The sequence below is a fragment of the Larus michahellis genome, chromosome 1 (genome assembly GCF_964199755.1).
Source record: "Larus michahellis chromosome 1, bLarMic1.1, whole genome shotgun sequence".
Classification (NCBI taxonomy): domain Eukaryota; kingdom Metazoa; phylum Chordata; class Aves; order Charadriiformes; family Laridae; genus Larus; species Larus michahellis.
In genome coordinates, this window is record NC_133896.1 from 198,129,641 (window position 1) to 198,143,359 (window position 13,719).

At 39.5% G+C, this 13,719-nt stretch overlaps 1 protein-coding gene across 4 annotated transcripts in view; it reads right to left on the reverse strand.

The window, feature by feature from the left end:
* FRY (FRY microtubule binding protein) overlaps positions 1–13,719 on the reverse strand; it is a 251,577-nt gene that overhangs the window by 220,600 nt on the left and 17,258 nt on the right. The gene's annotated exons all lie outside the window — the stretch shown is intronic.

Below are 13,719 nucleotides of genomic sequence, written 5' to 3' on the forward strand. Positions count from 1 at the left end.
GTACCACACTTCAGAGAGAGAAGGCTCTCTCCTGTGATGCTGCCCAGAGGCCCACAACGCTGGATTATGAAATCCAACTTGATTTTTGTTATTATGAGGACAGTTTGAATGTCCTCTGTGAGCTCAGGGAGAAATGATGCTACATAGATCTGTGACATAAGTAAGACAGCTTGTTTCACAGAATCATAGAATGGTTAGAGTTCAAAGGGACCTTAAAGCTCATCCAGTTCCAAGCCCCCTGCCATGGGCAGGGACACCTCCCACTAGACCAGGCTGCTCAAAGCCCCATCCAGCCTGGCCTTGAACACTTCCAGGGATGGGGCATCCACACCTTCCCTGGGCAACCTGTTCCAGTGCCTCACCACGCTCACAGTAAGGAATTTCTTCCTAATATGTAATCTAAACCTCCCCTCTTTCAGTTTAAAACTGTTACCCCTCGTCCTATCACTACACTCTCTGATAGAGAGTCCCTCCTCCTCTTTCCTGTAGGGGTCCCTTCCCCCTTCAGCTACTGTAAGGCTGCAATAAGGTCTCCCCAGAGCCCTCTCTTCTCCAGGCTGAACAACCCCAACCCTCTCAGCCTGTCTTCGTAGGAGAGGTGCTCCAGCCTTCTGATCACCTCTGTGGCCCTCCTCTGGACCCGCTCCAACAGGTCCATTAACAGGTTTGCTAACTTGAAAATAAGATGCAGTTGCACAGGGCCTTGTCCAACCAAAGCACTGAATACCTCCAAGGACAGAGTCACAACCCGTCTGGACAACCACAGTGCTGTCAGAGCAGCCTCTTCAACAGTGTATCTCAATCTGAATACTCCAGACCCACAGCAGCAAACAGGCCAGTCCAACTCCAACAGCATTACTTAACCTGTTCAGCTCCGTGAAATGTTTGATAGGGCACTTAATTAAAAGATCTACTGAGTTGATATAAGCAAATCATACTGTTTTCTGCTATGTCATAAGGCGGTATTTAACAACCCTGTTTCTTCTCCTCACCCTTTCCTTAACAACAGGAACCACCCCCACTATTTCACCGTGTATTATTAAAGGGTTTACACATTTTTATTTCTCTCTCTTCAGTGCCTTCTTCCTTCTGGATAGCCCTTTGCAGCTGTTTTCCATAAAAACACAATAGTCGTTCTGCTCCCACTTTAAAAAGCACTACTGTAAGTCTAGATAATTCTATAATGTTTATGCAAGAGTTCAGGTTTCCTGAACGTTAAGAGAACTATCAAAAGTCACTGAGATAGACAGGGAGGCCATGGCTCAGATCTGTTCCTTCAAACTTTCTGCAAATTTGGGTACCTTTTTGTATGCTACACTCCAGACGCATTTTAAAGATAAGGCCCCGTTGTTTAGACACTTTTTGGTTTTGGAAAATGAGAAGTGACAGACAGTGGATCTGACAGGTTCCTGAAACTGCTCTAGTTCCTCATCTCCCTGTGGAGAAGTCTGTTCGTGTCTGCGAGATGTTGTGAGAGAGGTACAAGATTCTTGGACAAAAATGGTTATCAAGTTTTAAACTCATCAAAGAAAATCCCAGTAACTTGGAATACTTCAGGTTATCATCATCAATACAACAGAGTGGATTTAGTCCTCCATACACCACATCTGTGCAGTAATGAGAGACTGCATCTTAAAAGCAATTGCCTCGTTTTGCACGTGATAAATTGCACTTTCCAGTCTCTGGTAGCCTGAAGTCATTACCCTTTGCTTTGGGGGGAGGAGGAGGGTCAGGAGGAGAGGAAGGGAGTGCTTTCCATAACAGACTCTCAGGCAACACAGTAAATACTGACTTCCATGGACATACTTTACTTCAAAGAACAGGGGCAAGCTAAATCAAGCAGCCTCCAGCCAAACGTTACAACCAGGTGCAGACACATCACCTTTTCAGTCCAGCATATAAAGGCCAAAGTCTCCTCTACAACCGGAGCAGAAACGAGACCCTGGCAAGGATAAAAACAAGGATCCGGAAATAAAGTACAGTATGGATAGAATTAGTTTAACTGCGAAGTGTTGCACAATGATTTGTCATACACCATCTAACCTTTTATTCATCCTCCTTGAGACATTTCTTGGTAAGTATGTTATTTCTACACAGGTATTATTTACACCAAACCACGACTTTCATGGAACGCTGCTTTGTTACATCCGTCTCAAAAGATGTGTAATACAATGTGTGTAAGTCACAAGATCATCGGCACTTCCACTGTGCCCAACTTTTTCTGCTGAAAAAGCGGGATTTTCATTTGTATCTCTTTTTAGAGGTAAAGAAAATTAATAAATGCCCTAAGTAGGTACACATTGTTCTTGTAAATATTATTGCTTAATGGGCATTTCTGAAATAATCTTCCTAAAACCAAATAATATTTAAAAGTATGAAAATTATGGCATTGAACGCACAAACAATGCAGTAAGTCCACAGCTGTACAGTAAGACATCCCAAAATAAAGAGGTTTGTCAAAATACACATTGTTCTCCAGAAAACAAAAGAACTAGTGAAGGTAAGAGCTGCATCACTCCAGCACCCTCTGTTGGCCTTCCTGCAGCACGATACTTTGTGTACTCATTTAAGAGTGCCATTTGTTTTGTCCTTAAGTTATGACAAAGATTCCTTTATACAAAAATACATATGAAAAGCAAAAAAAACCCCACCCCACAACGCAGCCCTATTGATAGAAAGTTGAGATATATAGCACAATGTAGCTTAATATCAGAATACTCAGTACTGCTCGACCCTTCATGCATTAGCCCACCTTTTCAGATGGTCAGAGTTGATCTGTCTAATCACAAGGGAAAAATGATTCTTTACCAGCCCTCTCTGTGTCTGATGCTTCTAATAGACACCAACAATAAATGGTATCTCACGTGTAGCTTCCCCCAGTAGAAACGTGAGAGTTAGGCTGATGGTTGGACTAGATCTGAAAGGTCCCTTCCAACCTAGGCAATTCTATGATTCTATGATTTTTATGGAACATCTTTCACTGTAGCAACCGAGACCTGACAATACATACATTACGTAAAATATCATCCACAAAAGAAAGTTCTGGAACCACGTCTTGACAAGCACACAGATAAATAAAGTCCAGATGCCAGATACAAGGTGATCTAAATATAAACTCCATATACTGCGTTCTGGTGTACAGCCAGATGGTGTAATTTCCAGAAGCACAGGCCCGTAGCCCAGCGAGTCCGGCAGCTGCTTCGCAAAGCCGGCTCACAGCTTTGCAACAGCAGATGCGGAGCTGCAGTGGGGAGCGGAGAGGAAGAAGGAGGGGGAAGCGGTAGGGCTGAGATGGAGAAGCAGGCGTGCTCTTGTGGTGCGGGGGGACCTAAGGGTGGTAGGGGCTGCTTCTGAGAAAAGCCACACAGAGAGTTATCGGGGATGCCTTTTCCTTTTCTGGCAGGTGAGAACAGCAGAACGCAGCCTATGCCCGGCTGTGCAGCAGGAGGCAAAGACCTGCTGCCTGGCCATCTTGCAGTCCTTGAACCACCACTCAAGAAAAGCCACTGGCAAAGGAAAGGCAGGACCAAAACAGGTCTTACCGAGCTGTCTGGCTGCTTCCAATGGTCCAGTAATTGCCTACTTTATCTAGTTACAGCTAAACCCTAAAGCCAACACTGACCAGAATCCAAAGAACCAACAAAAGACCTCTTCTTAGCTGACCTTAAGTTTAACGACAGGGAAAAATTTAGTCTCAGAAATGTCACCAGCCACTGCAAACCTGCTCCTAACGCTGTCTCTTAACTTGGCACCTTTAAGCTCTGTACGGTTTTGTACCTGCTTAGTTTTGTTTCCACACAGCATCCTGTCTTCTCACCTGAAATTCATACCCACTATCCAACCACCTTTCAAGGCTCTGCTCCCTGCTTCTCTTCTTTCCCACATGCAGCTTCACGTGATTCTCTCCTAATATTTCTGTGTTTACTGACTTTAAGACGGTGCTAATAAAAACCGACAGTCAGATAATAATCTCCAGAACATGCTGAAATGCACAGAAACTTTTGCCAACCAGTTTTGTAGTACTGTTTGTCAGAAAGCATTACCACTCTATTTCAAATATTTACACACATGCTTCTACTTTGGGTAATATATGTTACCACTTAAAAGGCATGGAGAAATCAGTTTGATTTGGATTGTCAAGATCTGAATTATTAGAGTCAAATATTTATTGCACAGAACAAACCAGGAACTATCTCACAAAATCTGTGCAGTTCATTTGAGGTCACTCACTAATCACTCCAGAAGCCAGAGGTGGACCCAAACTGAATCCACTTCCCTAAACCTCAAAACTGAAAAAAAGCAATGCATGATGTTATCATCCATTCTCAGGAGTTACTACTTTGACAGTTATTTTCAGGCATTTATATTCTTGCTTTATATTATTTTCTCCTGGCAAAGGTTTCTTACTCTTTAGCTGTTTCGTTATTTTAAAACAAATTTACTGCTTCGTTTTTTCCATGTTTAAAAGGTCTGGTTCCAAACAGTAAATGGTTGAAGTTATTTCCTTTAAGACTTGGCAGTTCATTAGATGGCTGGTTAGGGCTGCAGTAGCCTGTTCAGTAACAGGTTACTTACGCAATGAAGTGCCTCAGCCTAGCAACCCTAAGGGTGGGGTTCAAAACAGCAACTGCACCGGTCACATTTTGCAACTGAAAGTGAGGGAAAAAAGAAAAGAGATGCAGGAAGCGGGAGTGCAAGGGAAGATACTGCTTTTCTTCATGTAAATTGTAACTTACTAAGAAAAGAAGGTAACAAGAATGAATCAAAGGCAGCTAAAATATTTCCCACTCAAAGTTGTAATTAATTCTGAGATCATAATATGATAATGATTATTAAGAGAAATAATTCATGCAGACAACATGTTAATCCCTGCAGAGGATCATGTAAATACTTTGCTATTCTGGCACTAATCTTCCCTTTCCATTGAATACTGAAACAATCTTCAGTTATAAAAAATTCTTCTTAAAAAAAGTTGCAGGTAGAACAGCTAGATATTTTGAATACTTACAGAGAAAGGTTCAGTATTAGTATCTTTATGCTGAGATGTCAAATTGAAAAAAAAGGGAAGGCAAATATTGAAATTACGGTTGACTGAGTTTTAGGAAGAAAATTAACTTTATTAATTTCATTTACCAAGTTTGTGCTGGTTAAAAGTAGGCAAAATTACAAGATAAAATATATTATTTTGGAGATTTATAAATAAATATTCTGTGAAAGAATCAAAGAAACCAGTACTTCAGCATTAGTGAATGAAAAAAAAAAAACAACAAAAACCCCACTATTTGGCCATGTATCAATTTTTCGTTCATAAAAATTATTCCATTTAATGATTTCCCCCCACTCCCCAATTTGAAATTCTTTCTCTTCCTATGCTTGCCAAGAAACTGATTAAGTACAACAGTAAGAATAAGCTTAGCTGGGGATGTTATCCATATATATTCATATTTAATTTATATTTTTCCATTTTTTAAAGTATTTAATGCAGAAGGGAGAAATTACCTCCCAGGCAGCAGGGATGCACTCAGCCAGTCCATGGAGCACATTGCCGCACCAGGAACATCTGTGCTTGCTCCAGAGCAGCTACTGCTGTGCAGCACAACGTACAGTGTTGGGTTTGGGTGCTGGAGGGAGCAGAGCACTATCAGCTACCTGCATCTACCCAAACAACTGCATTTCTCATTCCGTTTTGCCTGGCCAGGCCCGAGCAGTCTGTGGCTCTGAATCGGTGCAAACAGCTCAGAAAGGCAGCGCGGGCATTTCTGCGCGATACAGCTCACACTGTGCACACAACTCCGGTCCTCATGCTTTCCCCTCACACTCTCAAAGACAACTAGGATTAGACTTTATTTATACTTCAGCTCTTATGCCAACATACTGGTCTCTTATACATGAGCCTTTTCCGGTCACTATGTTGCTTTACACAGTAAGTAAATGCACTAAATGAATTTACTAAATGAGGAGTCTGAGATGCATCTTTCATGCTCTGAAACAGATTGATAAACATACTGGCACTGCGCACTATTCCCTGATGCGTTATTATACCACCCCTAGAGCTCAACTTGGCAGATCTTGTCTTACCAAGCATACATAAGCTCATGTGTTTCTTTTAAATTTACCTAATTTGTGACAAAATGTTCATCTTACCAACTGACTGTATGCCCACGCGACATAATTACTATTAGCAAAGGCAGTTAGCTAATAAACATTCTATGGTCCTAAAAACATCTACTTAATTCACTAGTAGAAAAGAAGATTAAGTGATAGAAAATAAACACCTCAACTATTAAAAATCAGTAAGTGAAGGCCAGGCTCACCCTCATTTGCTGGCAGGGTGGCAGTACGTGGACTATTGCCCCCCACCGTGATCACTGATAGCTCCATGCTGGCTCTCTGGAGAGCTCCACATTGATGAAAACTCTGAAAATTAATATTAATAAATGTCATCCCCTTCTAGTTTTAAACTCTCGTATGTCTAGCTATTTTATAAGATAACTTTTTAAAACACCATGGTTCTACACAAATTTTACCTCAAAACTGCCCATAAGTCTTGAGTAACTTGTATTTGTCAAGGATTTCAAAAGTGAAAAGGACAGAATCAGATGGTATTTTAAAAGGCACATGCGCCTGAGATAGAGGATTTTAAAAAAACTCCCAAGAAACAAAAAAACCCACAGTCGCCCTCTACTTCACATTGACTTTTGTTGGGAAGACTTAAGCACCGCCAACACAAGAGAGCTGGCGGGACAGAGCAGGATGCAGGATGAAGGGATCTCATTTTCCAGCATCAGCACTGATTTCCTCCTGGTGACAGTGATCCCATAACCATGGACTTGTTGCTTTGAGAGTCAGAGTAACAAGGGGAAACACTTTACTCCTTAAAAGACAAGGAGTTTCTTACACATAACTAAAAAGGAAGGTAAATGGGGGTCATGGTGGTGGTGCACTTGCCACCAGCAGGACAGCGTTGCATTCTGAGAAGAGTTCCGTGCCGTGCTGTCCTACTGCAAGCATCTCTAACGGTGCATCCAGCGTTGGTTCGGTGCGTAAAGCAAGAGTGGAGATCCATTTGAAAAAAAACGAAAAATAATCCTCTTATAAAAACAACGCAGATTTTTAATTGCGGACAAAAAAAAAAGATACTTATTTTACTAGGCCTCTGTGTTGTGGCTGTCTGCACTAGTTTTCAGGCAGGAACTTCTACTTTTGTTTGGCTAGTTTTAATTAATTTTGATCTCTAAACTGGCATTTTAGATAGTTTTCCTTTTTTTGATCTCCCTCCCCACTCTGTTTTTGTTTAATCAGATATGCAAGCAGCTTTAGTGACCCTAAACACTGCAATTTTCAATAAATAAACTCTGGATGAAACTGTTACACAATTTCTACAAAGCATCCTGAAAAAGACTTAGACCTGAACTTTTTCACCTTTACTTGCAGGCACACACAGGGATCAAAGGCAGGCATCTGAAAGGCAGGCATCAAAAATGGTAGAACAGAGATCTATTTTCCAGAGAGCCTTTTCTTACCATCATCTACATACATTTTCCTATCATCATCTGCGTAAATCTTCTCCCCAACTAAGCAGCTTACAGAAAAAAACAAACAAAACACTCACTCCAGCCAGTACCTTCCCTTCATGTTATAAAATTAGCAAACTTTTTAGTTTAAATTTCCTTTGTCTAATTAATAGATGCATTCTGCAGTACAGCATTACTTTTTTCTATTTCCATCTCAAGTAATTCTTTATTATTATACGTAAAAAAAGAGTAGAAATTGAATAATAAATCGAAATAACAACCAAGCAAAGCCTCTCCTTGACTTACCATTGACTTATCCATCTGTTATGCCTTTATACATAAAGGCCTTCAGAATGAATGATTATGAAGAGACTAACAGAAGTAACATGTAAGTAACTTTTTTTAGTTTGGAATACCAATCAGTTTGCCTCCCACTTACTTATTAACATATGTAATGCCAAAAAAGACAAGAAAGAAATACTAATCCCAATGTGAAATGAAAAAATTTGAACTATTAGACCCAAACTTTCTAAAAACAACATACAGCGTTGCCAAAAAAACGCACAAAACCGAACTCCAGGTGCCCAAACTTGATAATAATAGTGTCCTGAATGATACCTTTAGCGATTGCACTTTATAGCTGCCATGTGTATGACAATCCCCATACCAAAATCTGAGTAAAAATCATGAAGACTGCCAAAACAACAGGGTAAACTAAGAAAAGACCTTCAGTTGCAAAGTTATTTAATTTTTCACTTTCATTTAGGAAAACTAAACGATTTAGAAAGCATCTGTAAGGCTGCCTTTATACTAGCAATCAATATTGCTTTCTTCAGTTGTACAATGCACCACTGTTAATCATGCTGTCAGTGAACCGCTTCAAAATTAAGCAGAGAACACTTTATTCAAAACTTAAGCTAACAACACAAGATGAACATCTATCTTGACTAAACATCCTTTTTTCAAAAGCATTAATAGTGAGCTGAGCCCTTGATGCATTCTTCTCCACTGTGCTCAGAGGAAGATCCAGATCTGTTTGTCTCTCACACTGAAGCCCCTGGTAAGTGTCTGTCACTCTATTAAAATACAGGTGGAAAAACTATGTAGTACAATTTAAAGTTTTGAAAGAGAAACTTGTGAATATCTGTGCTTTGCAATACTCAGCACTATCTGCTTTTCTGCAAGAAACCACTTCTGAAGAAATAATGTAAATGAATATTAACAAATGCATGCAACTTGAATGTTCTCCTGCATGCAAAATATAGATAGTAACATACAAGGAATTCATTTACGGATGCTTAGCAACCTTTATGGAAAATATGGCATAGGAAAAAAAACCAAACTAAATTCCATGGAAATGTAGCAGAAAAGCAGCAAACACCATGTAGCAGAAATACAGGCTTAACCCTTCACTAATCTATGAAACAGAACATACCCTCGTTTGCGTTTTTGACGGCCTGTGCACATAAGCAGACAGGCTTTGATGCTGCCAATTTTTCCAAGACGTTACTTCAAAATTTCTGAGAAGCTAAATAAGGAAAATAACTGTCTCTATAGTGTTTATGCAATAACACAGCTTTCCTTCACTGTGTATAATTTCATAACACAATTTTAACTGACCAGTAGACCTCAAAACCCAGACCACGTCAGCTCCACTCAGCAGAGCTTCACAACAGAGGGTAGGATGGGTCACAGAAAGTGCACCTCCGCTGCCAATGCCGTGACCCCAGCGGGGTGAGGCACCCGAAGAAGCGTCAAGTCCAATGTCCAGAGGGAAACCTTGCAGCCATCTAACTTTCATTTCAAAGGGATGAACAGGAATGCAAGGACCAGACAGCATTCACTGAAGAGTCTGCCATTAATAATGGGGCGATGCTAAAAGATAAGCATTTTAGAACAGAATAAGATAAGCCTTTGGAACAGGCTGCCCAGGGAAGTGGTTGAGGCACCATCACTGGAGGTATTCAAAAGATGGGTAGATGTAGTGCTTAGAGATATGTTTTAGTGATGTTGTTTGTCAGTGTTAGGTTGATGGTTGGACTAGATGATCTGAAAGGTCCCTTCCAACCTAGGCAATTCTATGATTCGATGTTAAGGTTAATTACTGTTACTAGCTTTTGATCTGTATCGTTTTCACTTCTATTTTAACTGCTCAGCTAGAACCCCCTCTCTCAAAAATAAACTTCGCAAGTCTTTTCTCAAAAGTACAGTTATCAAGCTTACATTCCCCAATGATATGTATATCTGAGACCTTCAGTGTACTGGAAAATCCTATCCTTTTTTGCAATTAATAAGGCTAATATGTAATTATCTAATATCTAATGTAATGTTGACTGAAGAATGTAGGAAGAAACACAACCATTCCACCAAGCAACTACAACAAGATCTTTTTGAAGAGGACACCACAAAGTATTACTATTACATATACATGGATCATTGCTTCAGACACACCACAAAGCCTCTTTCCTCTTCAGTACGAATCCATTGTTAAAGCATTGTGCATATAATACAAATATGAAAACCACACAAGTTTTGAATACAGTTTCTTCTACACAGACCGTGGTTGGTCTATATAAAACCATCAATGTATAAAACACCGATGCAAGTATTACATTTGATTCAGTTCTGGGACAGACAACAAAAATCAAGTCTGAAAACTCAATCTTTAAATACAACTATCTGTGAGAAACAGGAATATTTAGGCATACTACACACCAGCTGACAAAAATGCTGATCACTTTTATACATGCCTAGTACCTCTCTGATCTTCTGTCCTGACTATGTTTAAAACAACCCCTCTCTTTTTCCTCTCAGCTCGCATTCTTGATTCAGTTATAATCATTAGTGGCAGTTTACCTATTTTTAAGCAGAAAAAATCACAGGAAGCCTGTGCAGCTTTAGAACTTAATGAAGGAAATCAAGTGCTTCATCGTGTAATACAAATCTGAACTTTTTGTTATGTGCTGTATGCTACTCCCTACTTATTCTAGGCAGTAAATTAACTAAAATTGAACCTGATGCTGTTTTTTGGCATCCTTTTTTAAGGCATGTCTCAATTCTATCCGTCGATATTTGCCATCACTATTTCACAGTAACTATTGAGTTAGTTTTGATTTGTTCCAATTTATCCTTTTTTAAGTTCTAAACACATGGTCACAACCTCGTTATAACAACATACCCTAGAGAACATGAAGAGATGTTTGCTTTAACGGCATATTTACTCTAAGATGGTTTGCAAACTTGAGGCGTTAGAAGAGTGAAAAAAAATATTCGAAATTAAGCTCACAATATGTATACAGAGATTACTTCGTATCAGTCAATATTTTTTCCCTAAATAATTTAATTCAGCTTGCAAGCAGAAAAAACACCACCCTCAACCTCAGGATTGTTGTATGCGAGCCAACTGCATGTATTTTATTTATTTTAGTGGGGCTAATTAATAATGAAAAATAGCTCTTGCTACTGGGATTGCTAAAAAGGAATTTATGACAAGCAAAGTTTGCCACGGGGCAGCTGGACTGTATATAGAACTATTGTGTATGTTCACCAATTTCCATCATACATTTATAAAAATAAATGACACATTTATTAAGCAAAACTGTTATTACGCAGTTCTTTGCTCCAGCTGATCTACACTGTTTATCCCAGAAAATAGCTTTCCGTTACTTTACTCAGGGATACCTCTGCAACAGCAGGCAGATTTTTATCTGTTTTGAAAAAGCGTGTCTTTAAGCTTTATCAGGACACTTGTAAGTACTGTTCCTTAATTCAAGATGGCCTGGGACACCTTACTAAGTTAATTAAACTTCTAAACTAAAGTTATAAAAATTAAATTAAGAGCTATTTCATATGACTAAAACCAGATGGAGGTAAGCACACAGGCACGAGGTTACAACTTGTCTTACTGAATCTTATGACACACATTCCTATGTATTTCTGCTATATTTTTAAGAAATACAGACATGCAGCCTGGACAAATACATCCCATGCTAAAAGCCTTCCAATTTTGAACGTTTTGGTTTATGCTTGACTTCTCAATCTTAGCGCTGCAGTAACTGTATATTTGTGTGTTCTTGCGCATATGAGCCATTGGTACTTTGCTTAAAAGTTTATGCAAAAACCTGTCACAGTCTATGCTAATGTGTTTCTCTGAGGTTTTTTTAAAGTAAAAAGCACGCACGAATATCAAAGAGCACACTGTAAATGATCGTTTCTAATCTTAGACCTGTATCAATTATTCACTAGCTTGTTCTTCTTGTTCTTTATCGTATAGACTTCACCATGGCAACATTATTCTTTACTTCCTAGCCTTAATCAGTGAATCTGTAAACTAATATTAGATTTAGCTGTTGAATTGCTTGATATTCTACTTATTACACCATGAACATAGACATGAACCATGTCTCTCTCATTACACCACGAACCACACATGGTTTCCAGGTATTTCAATAAACTTTCATTTGCTTTGCGATATTGAGATGGTAACTTTTCTAAGAACTAGCTAGTTCCTCTCTTACTGCCAACGATAAATATGTAGCTTTGGATTACCACCAGCAAAATTCAGAATGCAATTTAATGTCTGAATGCAATACCTGTCCTGTGGTCCTTACACAAATTGGGATATGTTCCACCTTTCAAAAACTATGAATTTGAAAATCACTATTAAGTTTTAGAACTAAATTGCTTGTTTTCAGCAAGTACCTTAATTAAAAAATGTCTTCATATCTAACAGTCTTCTTGGTACTATACAATTTACAGATGATACATTTTGTATTTAAATCTTTTCTTTCCCCTTCTTCATGTTTTCCAGCATTGTTATACGTATCATTTTCCATCTTCTCAAAATAAATGCATCTTTTTAAAGCAGCTTTTGGCCCAGCTATTTTTCCTTTCCAGTGAGTTTCTTCTTTCTGTCTCGTTTCTCTCTTCTTTCTGTTTCATTCACTTTTTCTTCACTCCTTTTTCCTGTGTTTCTCCAATACTCTCGATGCTGTTAATTCTCACCTTCTTTTGCCGCTCCACCACACAATCATACTTCCTTTCCCTTCCAGTTTGTGAGGGTTGTTTATGTATCTCGTTAATCCAAAATGGACACCTTTAACACCTTAACACTGCACCGTTCCTTCCCTCAACTTGTAAAGCAGAACAGCAAACATTTCCTGTTTGCTCCACTCTCACACTTGCTTTTTCACAAAGGTGTTCAACTTGGGATCTCTCTGCTGCGTCTCTAGCGAGCACTGATTTGGGTAGTGCTTTTCAGCGTATCATTAATTATCATCCTGGCAGCGATTTTTAAGGTTTCTTTAATATGTAAAAATCTAACTATAATATCACCAGCACAGAAACAGTGATAGACACAGAGAGCTCCTGGCCCTTCCCAGTAAGTCCTTTAATATTGTTCCCTCATTGTTCTTTGTTAAAATGATGAACTGAGTGATGTTTCCCTTAAACATTAATTATCTTCATCACAGTTAAAAGGAAAAAAAGGCAGAATTCACTTTTCTGCAGGAGCTATCATATCACAAAAACTCCAAAAAATCAGACATTTCAGAGTCTTGCAGTAGGATGGATACTATCTAGAGAGAAAAGCTGTTAGTGGTTTATGCTTGGCTGAGATCCTACTGTCCTTTATAGACCTACAGACACTGGATGAGTGCTCCCTTCAGGTCTGGTATGATCACCAGTGGACTTCTACTGCCTCTTGAAAGTAGAAATTATCAGCCTTGTACTGAGCAGGTGTCAGTCATCCTGTGACACAGCTGACCAAGTCACAGTAGTTTCCTTGTGCTGCTCTTTTTTCCTCCAAAATCTTCACTTGTGGAGTCCCACAGGGATCTACCTTCTGCCCACCCAGCTCAGTATACATGAAGATAATAGGGTAAACTGTGAAGCAAAGTGGATTAGAAGTTTATTAATAATTTCACAGCCTCACAGCTGTCAACAAATATGTCCAAGAACACAAGAGAAGAAAGCATAGCTGACTGAAGCCATCTCCTCCAGGCAAAGAGATGATGCTCAATGGTCAGCATCAAGGCCCTGCACACCACCTCTTCCCCTCTTCCCAGGGGGTTGGCTGGGTGTGCTTAAGGTTAGCTCCTCTGTGGTGCTGCCAGAGAGCTGTGAGAAGAGCTGTGTGGGAAAGAGCTATGAAAACCTTTGTTGGGGGTCTCCCTTTTTTGGTTGTGCGCTATGCTTAAGTTCAGAG